Below are 4,932 nucleotides of genomic sequence, written 5' to 3' on the forward strand. Positions count from 1 at the left end.
ACTTTGGACAGCGAAAGTAATGTAGGGCTTCTTTAGCACTGATTTTTCAATGTTTTCTAAATGTCAGCAGTCTACGATGACATAATGGGCAGTTCCACTAATAGTGTAATTTTTTTATGGCAGCTGCACTGTTTAATTTGCACTGCGAGCTGTTTAAATTTACTGCTACACCAAACAGGGAACTTTTCATTTGCAGATGTTATTCAAGGAATCAAATACGTAATTTGTGCTGGAATCACTTGAAAATGGTTAAATTAACTTAGGTATACTTTAGTGTATAGTATGCTGAAAATGTGGAGATAATTTCATGAAGGCTGTTTGCTGTGGAAGCACTAGCAAATCACCTTGTTCAGTGCCACCTGGAATGGCTTTCTTCGTGCACCTCCAAGGATGATGTGATTATTATTGTGAGTAAATTTTGTTTACATTTTCATTGTGTGAATAATAAAACTTTTAACTGTACACACAACAAGCATTTCACTTGGATCTGATGCATTCTCAAGAGTGCAGTTTCTGTTTAGCTTTTAAAACTGGCTGCCCTTCAATTCACTCAAGGTGCAGATGCAAGTTGCTGATGAAGTATTCCACACACATGCTACATTGGAGAAATATTTTAATAAAAATTAAAACTCTTGCAGGATTTCGAATAAAAACTATCCTATTTATCCCTTCTATGTTTTGGTACTGCGAAATTGAGAGAGGTAAGTAAGTTGTGAGGTTATTTTTACTTGCTTGCATGTGAGGTTAGCAGAGCAAAAATATTTTTGAAATTGCAGATACATGGTCACTTTATTTCGTTGCAAACATTTATAAGCTCGTAATCTTATTTAAAGTCTCCATACTTAATGCGTTTGGAAAACCTTCTTTCTCTCAATTTTACAATGGAACAAAATTTTACTTGTATGTGTACATTAATTCCATCTCTAAATGATGTAGGTTTACGCACCGAGATCAGGTACATTGTAGAGAGAAAAACACACGAGTACCTGCTTATTTTGAAGTTTTAATGAGTATATTAAAAAAAAAAAAAAAAAACGATAAAAATATAATTGAAAAAGTATATTATTCACGTATTTTTGAGGATGAGGGGAGGGGGTGTTTTTGTCCGATGGTCGTTTATCTTTAAAGAAATTTCCGTTGGACCTGTGCGTTCTTGCTCTGCCAATTCTCGAAAAATGAAATATTTTAAGTCGTCTTTTATGTGCTAACTTCATTATATTTGGCTGCATTCGTATTTTTATTAGTTTTGAAACATTCATGTCACGGAAAATAATCATAAACCAGGACAAAAACGTTTTGACTAAATGTTCTAGGTTGGTTGTAAAACATTTTCTTATTTTATTTCACATCGGAAACATCTGTTAAGTTGTAAGCTTTGTAATGAATGCGACAGTCACTTGTTCGCTGAAGTGTTTGTTTAAGAAATTAGTATTGTAAATTTGTTTATGGTCTTGTTAAATGAAATTTTAAGTGAAATCATTTGGGAAAACAGAGGCTACAGGAATTTTCAACACAACTTGATGACCGACGTTGTGACTAGTGTGGGAGTGTGTGCTCGTGTAAATATCAATTTTTCTTACTCCTCGTGCCGGTCAACAGGAAAACAGCGAGTGTGTTATCTCATCGCGGGCGTGTGATTGCGTGTGGTAAATTGTGCTAGGTTAATTACCGCAAAACTCCACTGTGTGCAAATATGTAGTGTGTCGCTGTATGCAAATATTTGGTATGTCTTTTTTTTTTTTTTTTTTCAGGCAATACACACTTTGAATTTTACACAATTTCGATGCTGCAACCTAAGTGTATACATGCGAATAGGATTGCTTAAATGAAAAAGTAAAGTAGGAGGTAAGTGCAAATGTTTCCAGGAGGTTATGCACACACAATCTATTTTATGAATTAATAGTTATTATCTAAGAAAATGATAGAAGATTATAAATAATGTGTGCAGAATAATACAGAATTTGCATGTTACACAAAAAAAAAATATATATATATTCCAAATATTGTTAGCAAAATGCACCTAGATTAGTGAGCTGGATTTTTTTTTTTTTTTTGTATTTTTGTTCTGTTGATCCCACGTGGAGTCAAGGCTCCGGGATATAGAACATGTATGTGCAGACAATTAATATTTACATGATGCAAGTTACCAAGAAAAAAAATTTCAAAAAAAAAAAATACATAACATGTTACACAATTTAACTTTATGCAAAACATGAAGCAGCTGTTATCACAAGTCCATTCAACAAATTAACAGTTCAATTTCTCTATTATCAATCAAATTAAAGAATAGCTTCAGAGGGTAGGTAGGATATTCTAGAAGAATTTTTTTTACTGTTTTTTTTTTTAATACTGGTAAATTGTTTTAGTTATTTTCTGTGATATTAAGTTGTAAAGTTTTACTCCCAAGTAATTTAGTCCATTTTCAAATCGCCTAGTGTTATGTTCAACTATCCTCAATTTACTAGCATTTCTGGTGTTATACCTATGTGCGAATATCTAAAAAAAAAAAAAAAAAAAAAAATAATAATTTTTTTTTTCTTCTTTTTCTTAAGAATGAATAAAAAGTTTCTAGAACGTATTCATTTATGGCAGTCAGGACTTTAAGTTTTTTGAATTTTGGTCTGCAGTTAGATGATTTTTTATCTTTTGTTATTATTCTAATAGCTCCTTTTTTTTTTTTTTTTTCCCCAATGTTATATGGCAGAAAGAGTAGAGCTATGGCTACTGTGACATCATGCATTGATGGGAAGGTTATTGTTGGATAACAAAAATTTAGATGATATAATTTTTATTTTTTTCCATACACAACACATTGCAGGTACAATTTTACAGGTTACAGCTGTACCACCTCTAGTATTGCTGCCGACCATCCAACAAATGAGCACACTAAACAGGCATTGATGACATTGTTATCAACGTCTTTTTGAATCTCTCATTATTATACATAACTGCCCACTGAAACAGAGAAACTTCAAAATAGGTGTGTGTGTGTGTGTTTATATATATATATATATATATATATATATATACATATATACATATATACATACATACATACATACATACATACATACATACATATACACTTATATATTTATTTTTTCACTTTGAATTTTGTATGAGGTATACACATGCAAAGATTCACAGCTACTGGGTGGGTGAGTGAGTGAGTGAGTGAGTGAGTGAGTGATTGATTGATTGATTGATTGATTGATTGATTGATTGATTGATTGATTGAGAGAGAGTGAGTGTGTGTGTTAGGGGAGGGGGGGGGGGAAATGTGGTGATTGTGGGGGAAAAAAAAATTTAAAATTGAAATTTTTAAAAAAAAATTTTTTTCTGTAGGGTGCAAAATAGTAGTGCCAACGGCACGTGGTGTTCCCAAGCGGTCACCCATCTAAGTACTAACCACGCTCGACGATGCTTAACTTCGGTGATCGGACGAGAACCGGTGTGTTCATCGTGATATGGCCGTTGGCAATGATATAGATGTTTTTTTTTTGCAGTTTGTATTTGCCACTCGAAATAGCTATACCAGGTGTGATTGTTACAAACAACAGGAGAAATCGTGTAATGAACACTCTTTTACTTCCCCCCCCCCCCTCCCCACACACAACACCCACCACCCTCACCATCCCAACCACCAAAGCCCTCTTCAAAATACACTCTCACACACACACACAAACCCACACTCTATAACTGATGAACATTACCATAACTTCTTAAAGCCATTAGATAATATTTAACTCAAGAAAGGTATTGTGATATGTTTAAAGAAAGAAAGGTGAAACCTTTAACTTTACCAGCAGGTATTAGTATCACTGAGGTATCTTCTAGGTTGTAGCAGCAATAGTAGTAATAATAATAAAATTAAATAAGGTAATAAAAAAGAAAAGTTATACATGTGATCAAATCATGAATGTATAAAACTGGAATGAATTTAAATTTTTTTTATTTTTCTTCATAGGCTGTTTTGAAATTGATGAGTAAGTGCCTCTTCTTTTAAATTTTTTAATGCTGAACACTGTTACATAAGAGATGAATGTTTAGAAAATTTAAAAAAAAAAAAGCTAGCCCAGCCCCCTCCCCCCCTCACACAAAATCCAAACAAAAAAAAACACCCTCCTTCAAAACATCACATAATCATCCAGCCAGCAGTGCAGACGAGAAATTTGCACTCGGGGCCGCCATTTTGACGATAAATTCTTGCATGGCACACCAAAGGTAGGAAAGAATTTAAAAAAATAAAAATAATGGGCGAGCACCCTCGCGTCTGCCTGTAGAAAATGAAGTTAAAAGTAACATAACCTAAAGACAGGCACACACTAGGGTGCTCCCAGGCGGTTGAGAAATTTTTTCCCGCCAAAAGACTTATATATATTATTTATTTTACTGTTTTTGGCAGGGGGCTATGTCGGTCTGTGTGCAAAGTAGTTCCTACTCCCGCCGCCAGGAGCGCGCGCGGTGGGTAGCGATGTTGTTTTTTCTGCTTTCATTTGTTTATTATTTAGAGGGTTAATGCTATGTAAATGTACGCAAGTTTGGTTATGTGTCGGTAGTTGTGCGAGATTTAATTTCCGAAACGAAATTTGACTTTCATCGGCCTGCATTTCTCACTTATTCGGAAAATACATGTGTGTTTATGTATGTATAATAATCGAGTGATTTTGTAATAATTTGGAAGTTTTGTTTGCGTGTGCGATGTGGGGAAGAAAAGGTGTGCACACGAGTCCTAGGGCTATATTTTTTTTTATTGCGAAATATTTACTTCATGTGGTGAAAAATTTTAAATTATTTGTGATGCAAGTGAAATTTTTTTTTTTTTTTCAGTTGGGTGATGTGTTTGTCCTCGTTTGTGTGCAAGGAAGCAAACATGCTGAAGGTAAGGGGCCATAAATGACACTTTAAAATATTAGTTTACCATTAATTTTG

The 4,932-nt window shown here is 33.9% G+C and overlaps 1 non-coding gene across 1 annotated transcript; it reads right to left on the bottom strand.

The window, feature by feature from the left end:
• Positions 1–3,360: 3,360 nt before the first annotated feature.
• On the bottom strand, positions 3,361–3,479 carry LOC134543826 (5S ribosomal RNA). Its single transcript, XR_010077275.1, has one exon. It is a non-coding gene; the product is annotated as a 5S ribosomal RNA (ribosomal RNA).
• Positions 3,480–4,932: the final 1,453 nt, after the last annotated feature.

Source organism: Bacillus rossius, unplaced genomic scaffold (genome assembly GCF_032445375.1).
Source record: "Bacillus rossius redtenbacheri isolate Brsri unplaced genomic scaffold, Brsri_v3 Brsri_v3_scf22, whole genome shotgun sequence".
In the NCBI taxonomy this organism is placed as follows: Eukaryota; Metazoa; Arthropoda; class Insecta; order Phasmatodea; family Bacillidae; genus Bacillus; species Bacillus rossius.